Consider the following 27,737-nt stretch of genomic DNA (forward strand, 5'->3'; position numbering starts at 1 on the left):
GATGCTTGATGTCTTCTTGACATATATAGCTGATAATATTTTTTCAACAGAGATTCTAGCTACGGTCAAAGTTGCACAAGTTCGTGTGCAGTAAATATGTGAATTGTTTGGACTTGGAAATATGATGCATCAGTTTGATTGTCTTCATTTTTATAAATAACTAGCAGGCCGTTCGGCATTGCCCGGGCATAAAATATGCTTCAATATGGTATTTTAATTTACGCAGATTTAGTATTTACTATTATAGAGCAAATTATTTATTGATTATTATACTGTACCCAATATATAGTTGTCATTTCAAAAGTTAAAATAAACATGACTTAGGTGCCATTAGCTAGAATCCAAACTAAAACGTTTAATGCTCCAGTGTTATTCATTACCATTAACTATTAATGACAGATGGACCTCAAAACTAAAAATTAACTGATTTTAATGTATAAATGTATATTTGCACATGCATACAAGAGCACTTTAAGTTGACTTATACATACCAAGTTCTAATTTTGGAATTTTGACATTTCAGCAGCTATTTTTACCGGCTAAACACCAAATCGAATTTGTTGTTCCACATATTCAAATCCCCTACATATCGAATATCAAGTCTAAACACAAAATTTTGACAGAATAGTTTGGTATAGACTGTTCTACACACACACACACACACACACACACACACACACACACACACACACACACACACAGAGAAAGTTACTTTTATATATATACTAGCAGACTGCCCAGCACTGCCCAGTCATAAAATATGATATTTTAATTTATGCAGATTTCGTATTTATTATTATAGAGCCAATTCTCTATTGATCATTATATTGTACCCAATATATAGTAGTGATTTCAAAAGTTAAAAAAAAAAAATGACTGCATGCTATTAGCTAATATCAAAACCAAAGCATTTAGCACTACAGCGTTATTCGTTACCATCTGAGCAAAGTCTTTATGCATATAAAAACTTAATAAATAATGATAAATGTATATATGTGTATGCACAGAAGGAACACATTTAGTCGACATCTATAAATATAAAAGCGAAAATGTATGTATGTATATATGTGTGTTCGCTTTTTCTGTATGTCTACAAAAGGCTTTTTTCAGAGAAGCGGTCGCTCGCCAAACAACTTTTTAAAACTTTTTATATCACATATAAATCGTAATATCTCACAGTTAACAACGAAGCTCGCCTGTCTATTTAATTTGCTCAATTTCGGGAAGATAAATATTCAACATTTGTCGCTCGCCGCATGTGGGTTAGTCTTTTTCCTATAACATCTTGGGAAGCGTTCCCGCCTTGCAGTCAAACTTGACCTCATTAACTCATTAAAACGGGCACCTGCCAAATCCAAGTAATTAAATAAATTCAAACGTGTTTCCGTTAGCATATCGCGGTGGGGCAATGGTTAATGTCGCCCGTTTTTTTTTTTTTCACACTTTAATTTACAACTTTGCCTCAAGGGTTCGGGTTCGATCCTCATACTTACTTTTTTTTTTAACCCCCCCCCCTCCCCCGGAGTCTTCAAACACCCGGGCAACACCGGGTACCCCTTGCTAGTGTTTAAATATTTCTAAGTTTGGATTCACTCATAAACTAAGTAACCGATCATTATGAATGTTTAGTATGTGTATATGATTGTCTATTTGTATGTTGGATTCACTCCTAAACTAATTAACTGATAATTATGAATTTTATATATTGTATATGTTTGTATATTTGTACAGATGTCATATTCCAAAAATCACAATGATCACTTGTTTTTAATGTATTTATGTGTACAAGAAATTCTATCCAAGTAATATAGTACTTGTACATTGTAGAACTCATATGATAAACTTATGTAAAATCATTGAGTAGTTTCATCTTTATATTAGAAATAAGGTACTTGTGCAGTATAGTACTTCTATGAAAAACAAAGAAAATCTTTCCTGTGACTTACCTACAACTTATTAAAACCAAAAATCGTATTAAATATTCGAGTAGTATGACTTACATATGAGAAATAAGGTGCTTCTCCACTATAGCACCCAGATGAAAAAAAAAACAAACAAATTCTTACCTCTGACATATAGAAAATTTAGCATAACAGGAAATTTCATAAACGTATCGAGCGTACTGTATCCTATTCAGGAAATAAGGTATTTGTACAATATAGTACCCATATAAAAAACAAAGGAAATCTTCTCTATGACGTACATAAAAGTAATCAAAACCGAAAATCATGTAATATATTCAAGTAGTATGATATTTATATAAGAAATAAGGTGCTTCTTTAATATAGTACTCTAATGTAAAATCAAACTCTCACCTGTGACATATGGAAAAGTTCGCACAACAGAAAATTATGTAAAATAATTGAGTAGTTTCATCTATATCTTAGAAATGACATACTTGTACATTATCCTACCCAATAAATAAAGTACTTGTGCAGTATAGTACTCATATGAAAAAACAAAGAAAGTCCTACCTGTGACGTGCATAAAAGTTATTAAAACCGAAAATCACACAATATATTTGAGTAGCATGACTTTTAAATGAGAAATAAGGTGCTTCTTCACTATAGCACCAAGATGAAAAAGCAAACAAATTCTTACTCTAGACGCACAGAAAATTTAGCACAACAGAAAATTACTTGAAAGTATCGAGTTCTGTCATTTTTAAATTAGAAAAAATGTACTTGCACAGTATCCTACCCAGGAAATAAATTGTAAAGTATAATACCCATATGAAAACAAAAGAAGTTCTTAGCTGTGACGTACATAAGTTATCAAAATCGAAAACCATGTAATATATTCGAGTAGTATGACATTTATATAAGAAATCAGGTGCTTCTTTACTATAGCACTCTGATGTAAAAACCATGTAAAAACCTGTGATATACAAAAAATGCAGCACAACAGTAAAATTATGTAAATTATTTTTAAATACGTGTTGTACATTACTCACCCTTGGTAAGGAATTTTTTTTTCCCCATATATGCAGACGCAACTGGTAACAGCACATAGCTTCTCTATATTTCATTCCCTAACACAAACAGTCATGTTCTTGACCAAATTGCAAAGATCAGCAAGCCTCAATTCTAAATCTATTCTTAACCACAGTACTCGAGAATTGTGTAATAAATGCTCAGAGTCCACTCAGGAATGTCGATCACCTTATCATATTGATTGAGATCACCCTAAGTTCTCGAACTAAAGCTGAGGAGTCATTGCTAAAAAAAAAAGAAAAGAAAGAAAAGGAAAAAAAATAAAGAGAAGGCTGATTGAGAAGTCTAGAACACATCGGATTTGACCCATGGATTAATATCTTTTCTCTTCTTGCTGAACTGTTTGCCAATGAGACACCTGAATGTTGCAAAGCAGGTATTATTTTTTATGGAAATCGTTTGAGACAAGGCATAAAGCCACTTGATATAAAGAGCTAACAAGTACGAAAGCTGATTATTGTAAAGACAGGAGATGCCTTAGTCTTGAAAAGACCAAGGCTGTAAGTAGAAGGAAAACAGTGAGCAGGAAGAGAGTTCCGCAACTTGGAAACAAGTTATTGGAATACGAAACTGTATTACAATGAGGTATTAAAACAACGAATTGATGAAGACCAATGAGTCAAACAAGCTGGAACAAAGGAAGCAGGGAATACATCAGACAATTCTTATAAACACATGTCATAATAGTATTTGTAGAAAAGACTGAGACTAGTAACATCACGTCTGTGAAAGAGAGGTTGCCGTGAAGAAGAAAGTATGAGGCCAATCAGATTACAGATATGTTTCTTGGATGCAAGAACCTTCAAATGGGGCACAGCACATTAAAGCACATGTCCCCATATGGAAGTATCATAGCAAGCATCACTCTCCTCAATGGTGCACTTCAACTTATGCAGCTGCCGTTGCATTAAAGAATCATGCATTTTGTTGATTCATCCACCACAAGCCAAATAAAAATAGGCAAAAGTTTATAGAAGCTAAAAATAACGGTAACAAAGAAGGAATACCAATACTGAGTTACAGAAAATATGGATTCGTGATTTTGGAAAATTTCTAATAGTGTGATTAATAATTCACGGTCAACGATTCCTCCACTATCTAACAACCATGAGGTTGGTTGTACAAATAATTATAATAATAACGATAATAATAATAATAATAATAATGGTGATAATGATAATAATTATTATGTTGGGACCATAACAAAAAGCCACCATAAATGGCTTAATCAAATTGACAAGACAATTTCTTTTCCAATTTTACAAAAAGTTTGCCTGTTGGGAACAGCGGAAGTGTTAAGGTATAGCTTGAATGTCTAAACCAAAGCTGAGGGGGGGGAAAAAAATAAATAAATTGTTGAAATTAAGTACGATAACTCTTATCATGGACTCTTTTATGTGTAGTATTGGGAATCCCAGCTTAATTGCTATATAGGTAGTTTTAGAAATAGAAAGATATAAGCATATTTTGATTTCCCATCAGCGAGTTAGCAGGGTCAGAAGGTTAGATTTGACAGCCATCAAACTTTAACGACCTAGATAGAATGTACCGGAAATTGGGGAGGGGGGGGGTGACATGGGATTGTGGTCGAGGCTTTTCCGGTTGATGGCCACATGGACTGAGAGTGATTTTGGGCAGCAGAGAAAGCAGATTGGAAATTTCGGGTTTCCCAACAACCAGGGTCCGAGATATTAGGCTTGCCTTGAATAAAAGATTGAAGCTTCAAATCCCATCTTGTGTTCATCAATGAATCTATCTGTAGTACCACTCCCCACAAGATGGCAGACCAGCAGCGATCAAGAAGGCATCATCCGCTGGCCAAGGCAAGCAGGTATGTTCACATTATTGTTGCACATATACATCTCAGAGACTTTCAAGGCAAAAGAAACAGTGTAAGGATAAGAACACACACACATATAACAGTGAACTGCACGTAACATACGTAAGCGCATACACACCCACACATATATGTAAGAACGGTGATAAACACACAGACTCTTAGTAGTAGTAAACGTATAAGTAACAGTAAGGTAAAACGGTAAAAGAAACGTTTTAATAATAATAGAGAATGATAAGCACGCAAACTCCCTCTTTTACATATGATTACCTCCCTTTTACGTTGTAATCCCATAATCCCTTTTTACTCCCTGCTTCCTCTTCCTCTTCCTGTCCCAATAATAAGATATATTTCTCTTTATACCCGTCACATGCATGTTCGTGTCCACCTTCAAATCTTTGTTCCAGTTCCTTTTCTCTTTTCACTGAAATGCAACTCAGAACAGGTTATGGGCCCAGGAGCAATAATGGAAGCCGATGGAACAGACTTTTATTTGACGGAGATGAAACCAAATACAAAATTTGGGAGACAAAATTTTTATGCCATTTACGCACACTCAGCCTAAAGGACGCCATTTTAGGTATACACCTTAATAGAGACGGAAGCGGCACTGAAAGAAATGAAGATGCTTACACCGAACTTGTACAGTTTCTGGACAACAAAAGTTTATCCTTAATAGTGAGAGAAGCTACAGATAATGAAAGAAAAGCTCTCAAAATATTAAGCAAACACTACGCAAACAAAGGAAAACCAAGGGTAATCTCCTTGTACACCCAACTCACGTCTCTCAAAAAGAAAGGAGACAAAAGCATCACAGAAGACGTCATAAGAACTGAGACAATTTTAACAGCTCTGAGAAATGCCGGGGAAACAGTTGACAATGCCCTAATTATTGCCATGATATTAAAAGGACTACCAAGCTTCTACGACCCTTTTTCGATTTATGTGACACACGCAACAAAAAAATAACATTCCTGGAATTTAAAACAGAACTCCATGGTTTTGACGAAACATTAAAACATAAAATCCAGTCGACCAATGATGAAATTAACATTGTCTTTTTCAGAGAATACGATGGAGAGCCGTCGCCACCATGACGAACGTGAAATATTGTGCTTCACATGCGGCGGAAAAAGACATTTATCGAAAGAATGTCCCAACAACAAACACAAACAGCGAAAACAGTGGTGTAGTTACTGTAAAAGTAACACCCATAAAAGGGAGTTCTGCCATTATAAGCAAAAAGATAAAACTCCTTCACATTGAAAACGAAGGACTACTACTATACCTGGAACTTAATACTGCATACGAACCTACTAATCGACGCAGGGGCCACTTCGCACATTATAACAGACGCTAAGAAATTTAAGGATTTTGACCCAACATTCCGTTCTGAGAACCACTACATAGAGTTGGCAGACAGAACTAAAACCAGTGGCTTAGCCTTAAAAAGAGGAGACGCTGAAGTCTGCCTTTTAGACACTAACGGAAACTCCATCACGACTACTTTAAAAGGGGCACTATTTATACCTTCATATCCACAGGATATATTTTCTGTGAAAACTGCGACCCAAAATGGAGCGACAGTTATTTTTGAAGAAGACGAGAATACACTAAAACATAAAAACAGAACGAAATTCAAGATACACGTGCACAGCAGACTATACTACTTAAAAACTGTGGAGGAAGGAAATGCAGAAAACAGTTGTCATCACTGACACAACATCCACACGTGGCATAAAATACTCAGCCATTGCAATTACAACGACATAACAAAACTAGCCGATGTGGTCGAAGGGTTGAAAATAAAAAATAAAACTGCAAACAACAAAAACTGCAACATCTACATCCAAGGAAAATTTCCCCAGAAAAGAAATAAATCTCCCAACAAAAGAGCGGCAAATATTCTGCATTTAGTACATTCAGACCTAGCCGGCCCCATAGAACTAGCGGATATAAACAGGAACAAATACACCCTCTCATTCACTGATGACTTTTCTGGCCTCGTATTTGTATATTTTATTAAAAACAAAAGTGACGCCACACTTGCCACTGAAAAATTTCTCGCTGATATTTCCCCATACGGCAAAATAAAAATACTGAGGTCGGATAATGGTTTGGAGTTCAAGTCAAATGACTTCGGAAAACTACTCCACTGTAACAACATAAAACACGAGACTTCAGCGCCATATTCGCCTTATCAAAATGGAATGGCTCAAAGAAACTGGCAAACTCAAGCGAACCATTGCGTCTATATGCGACACAACTACAAAGAAAAAATTATCATTGTCTTGTGGGTCGATGATTTAATCATTGCTTTCGATAACATCAACTCACTAAATGACACCAAACAGTCGTTAACATCGGAATTTAAAATGAAAGACCTCGGAAAGCTGCACCTTTCCTCAGAAGAGCCTTCAATATAACCGAAGGTTATATCCAGATGAACCAAGAAAAATATGTGACAAAAATACTGGAAAAGTTTAACATGTCCGAATGCAAACCAAGGACGACCCCATGCAAGCAAAAACTGGATCTAGCTGGCGAAGAGAATGACATGGTTGACCCCAGGAAATACAGCGAGGTCATTGGGAGTCTAATTTACCTGATGATCTGCACCCAACCAGACCTATGCTATATTGTCGGGAAATTGTCACAATATTTGTCCAAGCCACGAGAAAAGCATTGGGTGGCAGCTAAACATGTACTGAGATACGTAAAGCATATGACGCAACACCAACTGTACTATGCGAAAACAAATCACCCAATCCATCTAATCTCATACAGTGACACAGATTGGGCGTCTGATCAAGGAGACAGACGCAGTACATCCGGATATTGCTTTAGCCACCTATTTCCTGGAAGTGCCATCTATTTCCTGGAAGGATGGGCCACCTATTTCCTGAAAGTCAAAAAGGCAACTTACGGTTGTCTGTCCACGTGCAATGCTGAGTACGTAGCGCTGGCAAAAGCCACCCAAGAGGGGCTATACCTTGTGCAACTATTCAAGGAAATGGATCCACACCGAGAACACATCCTCATCAAAATATTCAGAGACAGTCAAAGCACTATAGCAATTTCTAAGGACCCCATTCATCGGCAGAGATGTAAACACATCGACATTAAGTACCATTTTATCAGAGAAGCTCTGAATAATAACAAAATACAAATAATTTACTGTCCCACAATAGACATGATTGCTGACATCATGACAAAACGTCCAACCCGGATGAAGCTGGACAAATTAAAAAAAATTTTATTTGGACCTTAAACTGACACTAATCTGCTCTCACATATCTTTGTTTTTGTAAAAAAAAAATAAAAAAATAATATGCTGAGGGCAAGTGGGGTGTTGAAAGTAAGTACGATAACTCTTATCATGGATCCTTTTATGATTGCCTCCCTTTTACGTTGTAATCCCATAATCCCTTTTTACTCCCCGCTTCCTCTTCCTGTCCCAATAATGAAATATACTTCTCTTTATACCTGTCACGCGCGTGTCCGTGTCCTCCATCAAATCTTTGTTCCAGTTCCTTTTCTCTTTTCACTGAAATGCAACTCGCAACATAAATAAGTAAAATCATCAGAAAGTTTAAACTCCTATAAAACAATAATAATAATGTAAGAAAGTCGAGGTGATTCCTATTGTAATTGAACAGCTTGGGACCTTAACAAAAAGCCACCATAAATGGCTTAATCAGATTGAAAAGACAATTCTTTTCCAATTTTGCAAAAGGCTTAGGAACGGCGATAGTGTTAATACAGCTTCAATGTCTAAAGTCAAAGAAATTGACCCGATGTCCAAGGAAAAAAATCCAACTAAACATCCAAAGTAGAGTAGTAGTAATAGTAGTATTATTATTATTATCATTAGTAGTAGTAGTAGTTATTATTATTATTATTATTAGTAGTAGTAGTAGTTATTATTATTATTATTAGTAGTAGTAGTAGTTATTATTATTATTATTATTATTAGTAGTAGTAGTAGTTATTATTATTATTAGTAGTAGTAGTAATAGTAGTAGTTATTATTATTATTAGTAGTAGTAGTAGTTATTATTATTATTATTATTAGTAGTAGTAGTAGTAGTAGTAGACCTAACCACATTAATGCTAAATTAGATAAAACACAGGAAAACAGTAAATGTAGAAACAAATCTGATTAAAGTAACATCACAAATGCATATATATTATTCCTTAATTGGAATTCGTTTTGAGATGAGCATTATATATATTAATTCATATTTTTTTTTCGGACTATTAGTCTCATCTTTATTAGTTGTTTTTCATCTTTTATTGGTTTGTTTATTCACAACGTTTCGGCCAAGTATTCCTCTGGCCTTCGTCAGGTGGTAACCGCGACGGATAGGAACTTCGAATCTCCTAACTGCATTCTCAGCCATCACTGCCATCCGTAGTTGTTGTCGTCTCACCACATTTTGGCCAAGTAAACCTCTGGCACGCTTTGGGTGGGATTGAAACCGCTATCTTCAGACAATGTTTATCTGGAACTGTAGAGATTCAATGTCTCTATCAACTGCGCCACGGGCCCCGAAGGGCGATCAAGGTTGGATTCTTTGATCTTATAAATCCACGTTTATTTATTATCTGATCTTCTATAGTCGGGTCCGTACCGATTGGTATATATATTAAACCAATAAAAGATGAAAAACAACAACTAATAAAGATGAGACTAATAATCCGAAATAAAAATAAATTAATATCACAGATGCATTTGAGAAGTTTTATCACTACAAAAGGAAAATGGCTCGGCATATAGACAGAGGTGAGTTCGGAATGAATGTTTCTGCTTAGAGCAAAATTTAAGTCATTATATAACAATAATTTCATAAAATAAACGGTAAGTTCTCTATAATGCAAACTAGAATGTATTGTGGGCTAAGTCATTACGAGAAAGCATGTGAAGCTTGCTCCTAATGCGCTGTGGTGAGTCTTCAACTGGAGCAGGCAATTAATTGATTTGATTAAAACTGGTCGATTTCACAGATTTCGATGACAATAAAATATAGGACGGTTAAACATTTGTTGATTTTCATTAATCCCGGTCAACGTCGGGTATATATGTTATATTAGGAATAAGCGTATGGTGGCAAGAAGGAACCAGACAAATAATATAGGTTTAAATTTTAAATGATTGATTTCTCAATTGTTTATTTAAAAAAAAAAAACTTAATGAAAGCAAAAACAAACTAAAGTGTTCAAAGTTTGTAAAGATGTGAGAATGTTCAGGAAAGAAGATTTTTGGCGTAAAGTTAATGTTTGTAACTTCTTAGGAGAAAAAAGTCAGGTGCTAATAGGAAGTGTGATGAAATAAGAAATGTAAATGTTAATTATCGCAGTTGGTGCTTCCATGTGGAGAAGTTGATGAATGATGCACGGGAAAGTGATTTTTTAACGTCAGGAAAAGAAATCTGATGGAGCCGATGATTACCCCATACTGGTCGACTGACTGTGATTCTGGGCTCAACTGACTGGTTTTGGCACGTTCGCCCCCTTTTTATAGTGAACAGACCAGCTCTAGTGAGGGCTGTTAGGGAAAATATTTTTATATTCTCTTTCCTTGCAATGTGATTGGCTGAAAACAAAACATCTCTGTGCTTCCAACCATGTCAGCAAAAACAAGACGAGTTCTAGCTTTTACGATTGTGGAAATTGTTTGGGGGTGTACAGCAACTGTATGTGCCACTGAAATGTTCAACGATGTATTCGCTGCTCCTGCTAATTTTGTTGCCTTCTCGCAAAGAAAACTTCACAAATCAAATTGAGATCTCGTATGCACTTTGTAACAAATATATATATATATATATATATATATATATATATATATATATATATATATATATATATATACATATTTCAGATTAAATATGTTTTTAACTCATTTCAAAGTGTTTTTTAACATATTTTATTAACTGTTTGCTCATATTATAAGCTCTATTTCCTATTTGGTTTTATCGAGCTTTTATATCTGGCTGAGATAATTTTATAAATATTAATTCTTTAATATTTATAATTTACTTTAATTTTACCATCTTGGATCATTTTGGTAATTTCAATTGTAATTTTCATTTTATATATATATATATATATATATATATATATATATATATATATATATATATATATAGCTTATAAAATGGAAAGGGAACAAAACAAACAAAGAAAAAAAAAATGGCAGTGTCAAATCGTCCCCTTGTCAATAAAACACACGCAAGTCTTTTTTTACTTTCTTTCCTCAATTTGCAATAAATCCTCGTGTATTTGATATTATCTTCTACCGTTCATTCTCATTCTAAGCTGTCCAACAAAAAACTCAACTCACCCCCCCCCCCCCAGCTTTAGAATTCGTCCCATTTAACAGTTACCAATTGTGCACATATGCAAATTAATGGCATACGTTCACCAATGAGCGACCAACATTATGCTTGTCTTTTCTTTTCTACTTTTTCTGCTGGCATTTTACAGGCTAATTAAACACGAGGTTGTTTGCGAGAATCATGATTTCTATTACAATATATATATATATATATATATATATATATATATATATTTATATATATATGTATATATATATATATACATAGATGTTACAAAAATATAAAAAATATATATTAAATTTATTTATACAAACATTAATAGCTACATATGTGCATACATGTTTCTGTAATCACCCGCGTTGGGGGATTACGTCTTCAGGCCAAGAATTACCGTCGAAACGTGTGTATATCTATGTGTATATGTATGTATATATGTATGTGTGTTAATGTCAGGTCATGTCATGTGCTACTGGTACCATGTAACCCAGTACTACCTGCCTCATGGTCGGGTCACCGGCGACTAAACTGGTTCCTCCACCAGACTTGTTTGGTGAGGAGGGCGGCTAGTCTCCCTGAAGGATTAAAAACAAGACCTTCCAAAGGGCGAATGAACTCTTTCTCTGGGTCAACGGCCAACTAGCACCGTGTATATTTGTGTGTGTGTATATGTGTATTGGGGTGGAGAGGGCTCCCATAAGCCGTGGTGAGGGCAACCTTTCTAGGAGAAGCAAATCTCTGATTTAAAAAACCATAAAGCGGAAGACCAGTACCCGCATTAAGCTGGTCTGCAGTTTAATTTGTTGCTGGCTATCTTGCTCTTGCTTGTTGCTGGATCTCAACATTTTGAACCGAGAGAGAAACTTAGCTGTCATACAAAGTTAAGACTCTGTAACATCATATTTGTATAGATACTCCCTCAGGCATTTGGGCTCATGGATTTTAAATGTCTGAGGGAGTGGCACTCCTCTGACAAGACGTTGCAATCATCATGTATGTGTGTATATATGTTTGTGTGTGTATGTATATACGTATATATATATAATCTCATTTATTTGTTTTGGGGATAAACTACAATACAACCATAAGTACAATGAGAATCTTCATTATTTTCATCAAAATTGGAAATATATTCAAATTTTCACCGTTATGGAATTCACGTTTCTTTCGCCCAACTCTTTTTAAGAAGAATCATTTAAGGATTCCGCTTTCATTTTGTTACAACCATAATAACAATGAGGATCTCTGTCACCAGCTTTAGGAAAATAGTTGTGGGTGCCTTGGGAGACATAGAAACTAATGATGAAGCACTGTAACATCTTTCCGGCAACTCCTGTAGCTGTGCTGGCTCTGACCATATTGGCTTGCTTTTCCATCAGACTTTGTCTCCAACACCGAGAGAGGAGCCCTGGTAACTGGGCAAATCGAGATCTCCTTATCACCCGCTCAGGCCTGCATTTGGAGAATGAATTCCAGCTTCAAACTGTATAACCCCAGCAGATGCTGCAGTGCACCAAACTCAATGGAGAATGTCATTATCTTATTAAACAAAAGGTTGCCATCAACAATGGGTATGAGAGTAAAACTTTATCTTCTATAATATAAATCTCACCAGTATGTTTAAATGTACGTATGCATGTATGTATGTATGTATGTATGTTTATTTCAGGTCATGTCATATGCTACTGGAACTATGTAACCCAGTACTACCTGCCTCATGGTCGGGTCACCAGCGACTAAACTGGTTCCCCCACCAGACTTGTTTGGTGAAGAGGGTGGCTAGTCTCCCTGACGGATTAAAAACAAGACCTTCCAAAGGGCGAATGAACTTTTTTCTGGATCAACGGCCAACTAGCACCGTGTATATTTGTGTGTGTGTGTGTGTGTGTGTATATATGTGTATTGGGCTAGAGAGGGCTCCCGTAAGCCATGGTGAAGGCAACCTTTCTAGGAGAAGCAAATTTCTGATTTAAAAAACCATAAAGCGGAAGACCAGTATCCGCATTAAGTTGGTCTGCAGTTTAATTTGTTGCTGGCTATCTTGCTCTTGCTTGTTCCTGGATATCAACATTTTGAACCGAGAGAGAGACTTAGCTGTCTTACAAAGCTAAGACTCTGTAACATCATATTTGTATAGATACTCCCTCAGACATTTGGGCTCATGGATTTTAAATGTCTGAGGGAGTGGCACTCGTTTGACAAGACGTTGCAATCATCATGTATGCATGTATGTATTATCATGTACTGCAGAAGTGTGAGTCTAAAACAAACTTTTTATTTAAAAAGAAAAAAAAATCCAAGCATCTTTAATTCATTTCAGTTGGATTGTGTTCTCGTCGATTCGTACGTTGATTTATTTCGAAAATTATGTGTGAATTTGTCAACGTCATTATCATGTACTGCAGAAGTGTGAGTCTAAAACAAACTTTTTATTTAAAAAAAAAAAAGAAGAAAAAGTTCAGGAAGGAAAAGGGACAAAAACGGTCCAGTCGCTGATCACTTACTATTTATGACTTTTGGAATGTTCCTTCATGTGTATTTTACATTTATATGTGTGTGTACGTATGCATATGCATATGTATGTATATGCGTATATGTGTGCCTCTACGTGATTATGGTTGCATGTGTGTGCACATACATACGTATGTTGGCGTACATCTGTATGTACGCATGTGTTTATTTCCATGTGTATGTGTGGTGGAGAGGGCTCCTGTAAGCTGTGGTAAAGGCAACCCCTCTAGGAAGGAGAAGCAAATCTCTGATTTAAAAAAACCATAAAGGAAGAGACCAGTACCCGCATTAAGCTGGTCTGCAGTTTGACTCGTTGCTGGCTATCTTGCTCTTGCTTGTTGCTGGATGTCAACATTTTGAACCGAGAGAGAGATTTAGCTGTTGTACAAAGCTAAAACTCTGTAACATCATTTTTGTATAGATACTCCCTCAGGCATTTGTCTATAAAAAAAATGGTTCTGTTGCGATGGAAAAGTTGTGACGTGTGTAGGCCTGAAATGCTGGAAGCATGTAATAATTGATCTGCCATCATTAAATCTATCTATGTATATCTGTATGTGTAGGTGTATGTATGTTTATGCACATGTGTATGTATATGTGTGTATATCTATGTGTATATGTATGTATATATGTATGTGTGTGTATGTATATACGCATATATATTGTTTTTATGTGTATATATGCATGTGTGTGTGTATGTGTATATATGCATGTATGTATATGTATGCATGTGTGTATGTATGTGTATGTATGCATATGTATGTGTATGTATCTGCATGTATTCGTATGTATATGAATGCATATTTATGTATGTATATGTATATATAGGTAAGTGTATGTATATATATATGTAGAGAAATAAAAAGGAACAAACCATATGATGTGTTCATCAACGTTTCGTCTTTATTTCGAGACTTCCGTACTGTACGCATATGTGTGTATGTATTTGTATATGTGTGTGTATTCATGTATATGTGTATGTATGCATGTGTGTATGTATATTTATGTGTATTATGCATTGTGTATGTATCTATGTATACATATGTGTATGTTTACAGATATGTATGTGTGTATGTGTATATATGTATATTTGCGTTTATATATATATATATATATATATATATATATATATATGTATGCCAATGACCGTCTTGTGTATGTTTATGAATGTATATGTATGTGTATGTATGTGTATTATGTATTGTGTATGTATGTATGCATATATGTGGATTATATGTATGTGTGTATTGTATGTATGCGTGAATGTATATATATGTATGTATGTATACCAGTGACCGTCTTCAGTGTCATGTCTGCTTGAGCGTGTGAATTTCGCCGGCAGGACTAAAGTCATTTTCGGCTCATGTGCTCATGTTGCAATCATCATATTATGTATGTATGTATGTCTGCCTTAAACTTTCAACAGAGGCGACGGATTTTCATGAGATCGGTATTGTTTTGAAGCTGAACCCTTCGGTTGACTAATATCGAAAACTTAGCTAAAACATTAATTCCTGGGCACTTTTCTACAAGGAGGGGGTCACTTTTTTTTTGCCGATATTTTCGAAAGTCAGCCCTCTTTTCGATTGACTAACCTTAATTTAAACCTTTGCCACTTCCGGTTTGGCAATGGACGCAACAGCAAAGACATCACGTTTTTTTTTTTTTCATATTCTTTTCCTCCTTTGCAGTACGGGTTCAAGCCTGCCTGCCTTCTACCATTTTTTTTTTTTTTTTTTTTTTTTTGCTCAACACACACCTCCAAACACGCAGGCAACGCCAGGCACGAAATTACTTCTTTTACGAAATTACTTTTAGAGCAAATACTTTTAAATTGAAAAATGCAACTTGTTTCGGTCCTTGTCCAGAATCTCCTCTTTATTAAAAAGCAAAAATGAAGGAAACTCCGTATTTATGTACCTACTCGTAACGATCTAGTTGTCTTCCTTTGTATTTTTTAGGATCTTTTTTTCAAAATGTCGGACAAGGCAATCCGCAACCGTTCTTCTTCGGTTACTCATAAAATTAGATTTACTTATTTAAAAAATAAAACTAGTTGATCAATTTACGTGTTTTTTGGAATATAATAATTTCGTTTCGTCACATTACTGACCTTTATTTTTAATATATATATATATTTTTTTAATAGGAATTCTGGACAAGAACCAATAAAACTATTTGATCAATTTACGTGTTTTTTTGTTTTTTTTTTTGTTTTTTTTTTCAATATATTCTCGTTTCGTTTTGTTTATTAATACAGGGGAAATTCTGAACAAAACATTTATTTCATTAACAAAATTCATCCTTTATCGAAAATGTCCCTTAGCCAACATATCTATCTCCCCCCCCCCCCCCGAACAAAAAATAATGATGAAGAAGGTAAAAGAAGAAATAAAACCAAAGATAAATATTAAAATTTTGAACAGCGTTAAAAGCAATTTCTTTAAAAAAAAAAAAAAAAAGGGAAAGGGGCGTAATAAATTTAAAATAATCAATTCGGCAACATTTCAAAATGTTTTAATTAAGGCAGTTGCTTAGCAACAACAATACATCATTTGATGACACTTAAGAACCAAATAAACTCACGGAAAGAAAGTTAAACTTCCGGTCTGAAACTTAATCAGGCGGAAGTGCGGAGAAGTGTTTGATGTACTTTTACTTTTTTTTTTTCTTTTTAATTCATTTCTTTCTTTTTTATGTCCATAAAATTAATTAATTAATATTCCCGAATCAAATGCAACACTTGTTATTCGGACTACGACCTTCCGGAAAGGAATTAATTGTAAAATTTTAACTATTTATTAAGTAAATTATAATTATTCAAATATTCTTATATGATTAAATAAAACGACGTATTGTTACATTTTGTTTAATTATTTCCGGTACTTGTACAGTTTAATCAAGATATTAAAAAAATGAAAATATCGAGGTAATCTGGAAGAAAGAGAGAGCCTGTTTCCTCCGTTTAACTATAGGTGGCGTTACTGACTGTCCATCCAGTTATGGAAGCACAAAATGTATATAATGGCACCCTTGAAATAAAAATAAATGTTTTTGCTATATTTTAAATTTAAACATGTTTTTTTTGTTTTTGTTTTGTTTTTTTGCAAACATTTAAGTTTTATTTTTTTTTCCAAATATATTTACGTTTTTTTTTTTTTGTTTTTGCAAACATATTTAAGTTTTATTTTTTCAAACATATTTATGTTTTGTTGCTTGTTTATTTTCAAGCATTTACGTTATTTTTTTCGTTTTTCATATATTTTTTGGGGGGAAACATTTACGTTTCTTTTTTGTTTTTCCAAACACATTTACGTTTTTTCTTTTTTTGCAAACATATTTTTTTTTGTTTTTTGTTATTTATTTTTTCAAATATAGTTTTTTTTAATTTTTTTTTTATTTTGTACACATGCGCAATCTATTACGATCTTTGCCGCCAATTAACCCTTGCCAAACCACGTAATGGATGCAATTGTTGATAACGTTTTACCTCTAAGTGACTTGTGTTTTCTTGAGTATTCCTTAAAGGATGTTCTCTTAGAAACGTAAAAACAACAACAACAAAAAAAAAAACGTAAATGTTTGAAAATAAGCAAGCAACAAAACGTAAATGTTTGGAAAAATAAAACTTAAATATGTTTGCAAAAACAAAAACAAAAAAAAACATAAATATGTTTGAAAAAAAAACAAAACAAAAAACAAACTTAAATATGTTTGCAAAAAAAAAAAAAAAAAAAAAACATGTTTAAAATTAAAATATAACAAAAACATTTATTTTTATTTAAAGGGTGCCATTATATACATTTTGTGCTTCCGTAACTGGGTGAACAGACAGTAACACCACCTATAGTCAAACGGAGGAAACGGGCTCTCTTTCTTCCAGATTACCAATATCGAAAAAAAAGTTATATTACGTATCTGTTTTGACATGAAGATCTTCGAAAAAAAAGAATTTCACTTAATTTGATCGAGTAGGTTTTTTTTACAGCGGAAAAACACGTTTTTATGAGAGCGCGTAGAAGGCAGTCATCTTGTTTTTTTTTGTTTTTTTTTGTTCTTTTTTAATTTTTGTTTGGATTTCATGCACGCCACGGGGAGATAACTCCATGTAAAGCGCCGACACTACCTCCCCACTAGCAGTGTCAGAAATTTCGTGAAAATAGTGAATAATTCCACCCCATCTTTCCAAGCTTATAACTCCTCGAAAAATGTAATTCAAGCCCTAATTTTTTTTTTCAATTAAAGGAGTAAGGACCAAGGTTTTATTTAAAAAAAAAAAACAAAACAAAACAATGTGTTTTTTTTTTTTTAAAAAGGTTTTAAACTTCGGACTTTACAGGTAAATTTCTAAAAAACTGATTTTTTTTTTGTTTTAAATTTGAATATATTATTTATTGACCTTTTCTCTTCAATTTGTGATATATAAACCTATTAAACATAAATTAATTATTTACTTTTTAATAGACATTTCAAAATGAGAGGCGTAAATTATTCGACCCCCTATCTTTCTAAGCTTATAACTCCTCGAAAAATGTAATTCAAGCCCTAATTTTTTTTTCAATTAAAGGAGCAAGGACCAAGGTTTCATTAAAAAAAAAAAAAAAAGACAAAAAGAAAAAATGTGTTCTTATAAAATAAGGTTTTAAACTTCGGACTTTACAGGTAAATTTCTAAAAAACTGATTTTTTTTTTTGTTTTAAATTTGAATATATTATTTATTGACCTTTTCTCTTCAATTTGTGATATATAAACCTATTAAACATAAATTAATTATTTACTTTTTAATAGACATTTCAAAATGTGGGGGGCGTGAAAATGGGGGGGCGTGAAAATGGGGGGGCGTGAATTTAAAAAAAACGTTTGTCTAAAATATTATATTCGGTTTATTGGAAAGAACATAAAATTTCACATTGACCCTGAAAATATCGTAAAAATAGAATCAATAGAAAAATTTTGATAGATTTTTAAAATTTAAAAATTTAAAAATATTGAGTTTAAAAATTGAAAAATATTGAGTTCGGAAAATTCATTACTGTTTTAAAAAAAAAATAAAAATATTTTTATTACTTTTAAAACAACTGTAATAGTTTATTTTGGAAGTATAATCCATAAAGAAAATAAATAACCCACTTTTAACAGAGAAATTACGAGATTTTTATATTGTATTCGCAGTTTCGTGTTAGGGGTGTCAAAAATTCCTACAAAAATTCTGATACTGCTACCTCCCCACCTTAATTAGTTTTTCTTCTTAAAAATCGAACCTTTTGCTCGGTATCATAACAATTGTTTTTTCGCTGTGAAATAAAAACTACCTGATGAAATTAAGTGAAATTTTTTTCAGAGAACTTCATTCCATAACAGATACGTACAATTTAAACTTTTTCTGATATTTTCATTTTTTAATGTCTTGATTAAGCTGTACAAGTACATTTGAGTCATCTAAATTATTTAGTTCATGCGTTTTTTTTTTCGTAGACAAATTATGTTTTGATATTTTTAGATAGCAAAACAGAAAAATACTCGATTCGAAGTCAGCAGCGAACGGCGTTTGGCCAGATTTAGTTCCTGATTGTGTTTATTTCCCTCTCATTGAAGTTGTGACACAAGGGCGGGAAAGGGGGATATGGGCAGGTCCATTGTCATTCTGTGCTGGAGGGGAGAGAACCCCTCAGGTAATTATCAACAAACCGTTTCTTAAGCCTAAGGTGGGGGAGGGGGGCTCCTGGAAGTACACAGGACCATACCTCAGTCAACAGGGAACAAGCCATTTGAACAATGACCTAGACAAGGGGTGGCAATTCATTTGACCCCCACGGGCCAGATCATTTTAATATCATAAGTCGCAGGATGGACAAATGTCATTCATTAAAAATTTAGAAAAATTATATATGCAGATTTCTGTCAACCTTAATATTGAAAATCATAATGAAAATAAGCATTAAGAAATCAGAAAAAACAAAGAAAATATGAAATTAAAAAAAAAAACACCTAACAAAAAATAGTTTTCCTGAAGGAACGTCAAAATCCTTCAAAGTGAAAAAAAAAAATTAACTGAAGTGAAATGGATGAAATTATGACGTCTATGTTTGAAACTATTATTGAAAATTGTACCACAGATCAACTATACACTCACAAACAAAAACGAAACACATGAATCCATACATATGAGTATAAATAATTGCAAACAGATACACTTACGCACATACACATGTCGTATTATCCACACATTCATGAGAGATGTATGTACAGTGCAAAATATCTATCCATTGTTTGATATAAAACATAGGCAATGCAACTTGGTAAAATAAGTCTCATGAATGACAACTGGCAGATAGTCTAATATTTTTAGTGCACTGAGATATGGAGTTAATTCTATGGAAAATAAAGTTGACAATATAGTTAAATTAAGAACTGTTGACATTTGCATATTCACATTTAATCAAAATTATTGAATACACATAAAAATAATTTATATTAACAACAGATGAATATAGTAGTAAAAAATATAATTTATTCAATTGAAAACATTGTTGGAATAATTTGTTTATAAATACATAACAACGGTGTTAAGCCATCACCAAAACCAAAGGATTAACGTGAAACTTTGCTTCAATTTGGAAAAAAGGTTGTTCACATTAATAGGTAATTGCAAACAAAGACGCCATCTTTCTTTCGTGGGTCACTAATTTGAAATATTTTCTACTTGGAAAAATATATTTTGCATAAAAAACATTGATATATCTTTGGAATAAAATTTTGATTAAAACTTATTGCCACACTGCATTTCTATCAATTCTATTTGAAAACATTTCGATACTGTCATTACCTCCATATCAAATGGTGTAGGAAAAATTTGAAATCATTTCTTACGCTGGCAAAGGTCAGTAAAATGTAATACAAATTCGTTTTGCAAATAGCTCCAAATTCTGTGTTTTCTTTGCTTAGAATAATGGGAAATGAGCATATTTTCTATTTCTATTGCTGATGTTCTCACAACACAAGTATTTTTTCAAAGGCAACAATATGATTGTACATTTCATTTATAAACTGATTGAAGCAGCAAAATTAAATGATTCAAATAAGTCACTATATCCACAATCAATGCTAAAAATGAAAGATATGTAGTTATTTGGTGAATTATTTGGCGACACCACAGCCTCTTTTCTCATGAATAAATAATTAAGAGTATAATGCTCCCTTGAATTAAGTTTGGACACACCACAGTCTCTTCTCTCATAAATAAATAATTGAGAGTATAATGATCCCTTGACGTAAGCTTGGACACACCACAGCTTCTTTTCTCATAAATAAATAATTGAGAGTATAATGCTCCCTTGAAGTAAGCTTGGACACACCACAGCCTCTTTTGTCATAAATAAATAATTGAGAGTATAATGCTCCCTTGACGTAAGCTTGGACACACCACAACCTCTTTTGTCATAAATAAATAATTGAGAGTATAATGCTCCCTTGACGTAAGCTTGGACACACCACAGCCTCTTTTGTCATAAATAAATAATTGAGAGTATAATGCTCCCTCTGCAGTAAGCTTGGACACACCACAGCCTCTTTTCTCATAAATAAATAATTGAGAGTATAATGCTCCCTTGAAGTAAGCTTGGACACACCACAGCCTCTTTTGTCATAAATAAATAATTGAGAGTATAATGATCCCTTGACATAAGCTTGGACACACCACAGCCTCTTTTCTCATAAATAAATAATTGAGAGTATAATGCTCCCTTGAAGTAAGCTTGGACACACCACAGCCTCTTTTGTCATAAATAAATAATTGAGAGTATAATGATCCCTTGACATAAGCTTGGACACACCACAGCCTCTTTTGTCATAAATAAATAATTGAGAGTATAATGATCCCTTGACATAAGCTTGGACACACCACAACCTCTTTTCTCATAAATAAATAATTGAGAGTATAATGCTCCCTTGAAGTAAGCTTGGACACACCACAGCCTCTTTTGTCATAAATAATTAATTGAGAGTATAATGATCCCTTGACATAAGCTTGGACACACCACAGCTTCTTTTCTCATAAATAAATAATTGAGAGTATAATGGTCCCTTGAAGTAAGCTTGCACACACCACATCCTCTTTTGTCATAAATAAATAATTGAGAGTATAATGCTCCCTTGAAGTAAGCTTGGACACACCACAGCCTCTTTTGTCATAAATAAATAATTGAGAGTATAATGATCCCTTGACATAAGCTTGGACACACCACAGCCTCTTTTCTCATAAATAAATAATTGAGAGTATAATGCTCCCTTGAAGTAAGCTTGGACACACCACAGCCTCTTTTGTCATAAATAATTAATTGAGAGTATAATGATCCCTTGACATAAGCTTGGACACACCACAGCTTCTTTTCTCATAAATAAATAATTGAGAGTATAATGGTCCCTTGAAGTAAGCTTGCACACACCACATCCTCTTTTGTCATAAATAAATAATTGAGAGTATAATGCTCCCTTGAAGTAAGCTTGGACACACCACAGCCTCTTTTGTCATAAATAAATAATTGAGAGTATAATGCTCCCTTGAAGTAAGCTTGGACACACCACAGCCTCTTTTGTCATAAATAAATAATTGAGAGTATAATGCTCCCTTGCAGTTAGCTTGGACACTCACACTGAATTTATTACTTTTTTGAATAACAAAGAGACATTCATTTTATTTAGGCATTTAAAACATTCTAATTTTATTCAGTTAATTTTCAGAGTAATTAACTTTAAAAAGTGTGATATATAGCCTACGTCAAGCTAGGTGGCATGCTAAAAAAAATAACCATAAGTGAAAGACTCTTACTCGAGAAAAAGGGAGTTAAGATAACATGGCCCATTGAAAGATTCCAGTAACTTACATAGGGTAGGTGGCAGGAGTAAGCAATGGTGGGGTCATTGTTGGAGGGATGAAATAGAAAGCTTACTGAGACAATATTGTCCCTTTGTATCTGTCCCCACCTAATGTCTGTTACCGGTTGACTGGTTGGTCAGTCGGTCAAATCGGCTTTCAGTTTTTTGTTTTATTTTTTTAAATTTTATGCAGAAATGGATGTGATTCGGTTTTGATTGCAGTTTCGTGATTATAATATTCAAATTCAGTTAGGTGGTTTAAAGAAAGATAACGAAATGAATACGAAAGCCTTGTCTCTCATGTTAAAAATAGTTATTTGTAATCAGGCTTGTGGACTAGTCAAAATACCTTCACGGATTGGATCCAACCCATGAACTGTAGGTTGCAGACTCTTGGCTTAAACTCTTGTGGCTTTTTTGGGTGATGGAAAATCCCTCCTGGCCTCTAGTATTAAACTTCATCCATAAGATAACTTTCATCAAGAGTTTCGGTTTCCAAAATTTAATTATTAAATTACTAGGTGAATGTGCACGATACAGAATAGTTAACAAGGTCCCCTCCCCATGTTTAGCATGTCTTACTAAATAATAATGTTATTACTTCAGTACGGTCCATAAACTGCAGATGAAACCCATTCTTAACATGCGAATGACAGGACTTTTTTTTAACTATTCTATACTATCAACTAACAATTTAATAAATAACTTCATAAAAATTAGTATAAATTCTGGCAAAGCAGAAGTGTAAGCGACCCAAACAGAAATACTTTCATATCAGGAACTAAATCCAACCAAACACTGTTTGCTGCCATAGTCGGGTACTCTTCTGGTTTGCCGGGTTGATGTTTATATCATTTAGATTATTTGGACTACTGTTCTCATTTTGGTTGTTATATGCACAAAAATTCTGATTTTTATGATTTTCCGAAATAAATAAAAATAAAGAAATAAAATAAATAATTATCACTAACCACAGAGAAGGGTTTGAAATGGGAGATAATAGAATGCCATTCATGTTGCTGAAACTACAACTTTGACATGTACGTCATTTTTCTACAAGTAAAGAAACGAAACGATAATGTAACGATCTCGCAGCCAACTAGCTATAAATCTCTGTTTTTATTTATTTACTTTTTGTATAACAAAACTAAGTTGTTTGAGGATAATGCAGAAACTAAAAAATTTATATAACTACCATGGTGGTATTTATACTCACTGCCTTGAAATTTACGGCGCACGTCGTTATGGAAGCATTATCCCTTTCTGTCATTTTTTATTTTTCGTCTTTTTTTTATTCTTTGTTTTTTTTAACGAATTATCATCGAATGATCACTAATATACCAGATTATACCCCTCAAAATACAAACAACAAAAAAAAATTCAATATTCAAAATTTTTTAGGGGTGCTCCGTTTCTAATACAACATTCTAGTAAATCGATCCCCCATTTTGGAAGCATCGACTTTTTTGGCCAAATTTTGAGAATTTAGCCTTAAAAAAAATAGAAAAAAAAACTTTTTAAAGGCCAAACATCTTTTTAAAAAGGCTAAATTCGCTAAATTCAGCCGAAAAAGTCGATGATTTCAAAATGGGGGATCGATTTACTAGAACGTTGTATTAGAAGCTAAGAAGCGCCGCAAAAAAAAAAAAAAAAATGTTAAATACTGAATTAAAAACAAATGTTTTTTTTTATTATCAGGTAGATTAGTGACCATTAGATAATAATCCGCTGAAATAAATAAATAAAAAGCGAAAATAAAAAAATGACAGAGAGGGGTCGCGGGTACCGTCTTCGATTTAATACGTGAGCCAAATTTACCGATAAAAAAATCGAATTTGAGAAAAATTCCTTCACACATTAAAATTGGCTACTATCAATACAATTACATCATTTTATTATTTTCTTCGATAAAAATAATGCAATTAAAGTCTATTTTTACTTTTTAATCAAATTAGTGCGATGCATCGAGTGTAAGGACTAAGGAACCTTTTCCGTTTATTTCTTTTCGTCTGGCAAAAAAAAAGAAAAAATGAAAACGACAAAAATAGTTTTTTTTTACTGTATTGTCTCCCTTTTTGTTTACACAATTTTTAATTAATAATGTTTTGTCTGTGTTTTGTCTATGTAGTTTCATTTCACAACCTCAAGCCCAACTTTTTGTTTTATATCTGAAAAGGGGTGGTGCGCGTTACGTTCGGAAAAATGTCGATGACGTTGAATTCAAAAGGTGGGGGGGGGGAGATAGATAAGTAATAATAATAAAAAAAAGAACCTGTTTCGTTCGTCTGTCTGTGTGTCTATTTTCTCCTTATCCCCCCTTGCTTTATTTTCCCCCAAATATATTCTCTCGATAAATGTATTTATTTAGTATACGCTTTTATTTATAGAAAAATGTCTGGCTACACAGATCTCCATGTTTCAACTGTAGCAGAAAATGGCTAACTTTTCGTCAGGCCACAAATATTATCAAGAAAACTACACCTGGAATATCAGATATAAACTATGAACAAATGGGGACTTATGCTATGAATAAGGACATAATGAATGCGTTCACATTGGAAACTAAATATTAATAACAAAACAAAGAAAAAAAAAGAGAGAAATTATTTTTTGCAATGCAAAGGAGTAGATTTTCACGTGGGGTCACCGGACGCGTGTGTGCACGGGAGCGTCATTAAGGGACAGTTGAAATAAACGTACTAGTTTAAAAAAAAAAAATGGACCGTTGTCACTCATAAAAGTTTAACCTTTATTTATTTATTTATTTATTTATTTAAATCAAGTACAACAAAAAAAAAAAAAGGGAAAGGAAGAAAAAGAAAGAGGGCGAAAAGGAGTAAGGACTCTCCGAAAATAGTAACAATTAATTGAATTTCCCGTAGATCTATAATCTTTATTTATCTATTTTTATATGTGAAGAAATACATAATTTTTAGCCGTGAAACACACGTGAAATTACGAAAAGCATACGTGAATTAATCTCGCACAGTATAAATTTTTGTTTGTACAAATATTTGTGGCTACCTATATGCATACACGGTTGAACTAAACCCTAAGACAGACCTAAATTTCGTCACAGCAAAAGATTAAACACACACACACACACACACACACACACACACACATACATACATATATAAATATATTACATCTACATGTATATATGTGTACTACTATAAAGAATAGTATGCCTATATAGATCTATAAAGATTCAGATATATATAATATATGTTGATATCGCACCGTTTCATATATATTTACATACAATTACATATACTCGTACGTACATATATAAAAAAAAATAAATAAATAATAAAAAACAAAGCGGGATCTTAAAAAAGAATTTCAGTTCCGACTCTCTATGAAGCTGAAGCTCTTCTCCTTTGAGGAAGAGTATCAAAAAATGGTCCCTAAATCTTCCTGAATTCTAACTAATTTGACCATTTATCGTTTTGATTTTTTTAATCTCTCTTTTGAGTCTCTCAGCATTTTTTAAAGGCGATTCTTTTGCTACCAACCTTTTTTTTTATTAATTTATTTTTACTTAATGACAATCTTGGCAGACAAATCAACTCTTCATTTGAACATGTTTATTTTATTAGTTTGAAAGACTGGGGATTTTTGGACCCCTTTTACTTAGGGGCTTTTCCGTTTTGCCAACTAAAGGACTTTCAGAAAATATATATAAGTGCGTATTGGTTTAACCAGATTATTATATGGATTCACAAATCGCCAGGTCTGTATAATTTCTTATAATATTGGCGTGTGTATGTGTGTGTGTGTATATATATATATATATATATATATATATATATATATATATATATATATATATATATATATATATATATATATATATATATATATAAATTTCTTTCAGAAAATATAATTTTCCAAGCCAAAATATTCGCTCTATCTAGTATATTGAGCAATTTTATTTGGCTGGAATTGTTTTATATAAAAATACCAAAATATTACTCCCTAAAAATATTTTATAAGACTTGAAACCACAAATCTCTGATCTAATATTCATCTCATTCTGTGTGTGTGTGTGTGTGTGTGTATATATATATATATATATATATATATATATATATATATAAATAATTTTTCTTAAGTTAATTAAAAATTGCAATAGAAAACGAAATTTTAAAAATTCCATTAAAATTATTTAATTACGAACTTAAATCCACCGAAATGCATTTTGTTTTCTCCGCAAACAAGTTATTTGAAATGTTTGTTTACATATGAAAAAAAAAAAGAAATGTATTTTTTTGTAATCCCCCCCCCCCCGCAATTGTAAAAGAATTTGGAAGTATTTAAACTAGCTTTAAAATTTTCATTTAATTAAAAGATATCGAAAAATTACGAAAATTCATCCAGGAGAACAAGTTGTTCTCCTGGATGAATTTTCGTAATTTTTCGATATCTTGTTCTCAGAACAACTGCTATTATGTTTTTAGTAAAAAAATGTTTCTCGTGATGGTCTAAAACAAAAGGTATTACTATACTATCCCCGGCTTAACGTTTACACGAAACATGAGTTGAAACAGATACATCGAGAGTATTGCCAAGGATGCTGCGAAAAAGATGGGCTCTCTCTACCGTGCTAGAAAGTTATTTACGCCTGAAAGTATCATGTATTTCTATAAGGCCACCATTCGCCCATTTATGGAGTATTGTTGTCATATTTGGGCTGGTGCAATCTGCTACTGGTCTCTCACTCATGGACAGGGTTCAAAAGAGAGTCGCTAACATGATAGGTCCTGAACTGTCATCTAGTTTTCAACTTTTTCGAATCTATGTGTACAGTAATACAAACCCAATTCTGTCCCACCCCACCGACGAAATGTTGCAGTTGCACCCCTCTACAAGTATTTTAATGGTGGATGCTCCAGCGGACTACAAGCCCTTGTACCCCCCTCGACGTAAATACCCCCGACAAGCAGCAAAGTCCCACCCCTATACAGTAGAAATTCCTAGATGTAAGAAAGCCTTCTACTCTAATAGTTTCTTTCCCAGAATTGCTAGACTCTGGAATTCCCTTCCGGGTTCCAGCTTCCCCAACTGAACTGACATGCGGAAGTTCAAGTGCAATGTGAACAGACATCTTGCTGCTCAACTCCCTACATAGTATACCTGCAAGTTACATCCCTGATAGTAGCCCCCTACATCAAAGTGGGACTG

At 33.3% G+C, this 27,737-nt stretch overlaps 2 protein-coding genes across 2 annotated transcripts in view; one reads left to right on the forward strand and one right to left on the reverse strand.

Moving 5' to 3' along the window:
• The window catches only part of LOC145242602 (uncharacterized), a 58,479-nt gene that overhangs the window by 20,458 nt on the left and 10,284 nt on the right, over positions 1-27,737 (reverse strand). The window lies entirely within an intron of this gene.
• LOC145242597 (uncharacterized) overlaps positions 26,076-27,737 on the forward strand; it is a 34,119-nt gene continuing 32,457 nt past the window's right edge. Inside the window, exon 1 of the mRNA XM_080105703.1 lies at positions 26,076-26,286. The gene's annotated coding sequence lies outside the window, so the exon portion shown is untranslated. The remainder of the gene's footprint in view (positions 26,287-27,737) is intronic.

Source organism: Euprymna scolopes, chromosome 21 (assembly GCF_053919585.1).
Source record: "Euprymna scolopes isolate OS-2025 chromosome 21, ASM5391958v1, whole genome shotgun sequence".
Taxonomy (NCBI): domain Eukaryota; kingdom Metazoa; phylum Mollusca; class Cephalopoda; order Sepiida; family Sepiolidae; genus Euprymna; species Euprymna scolopes.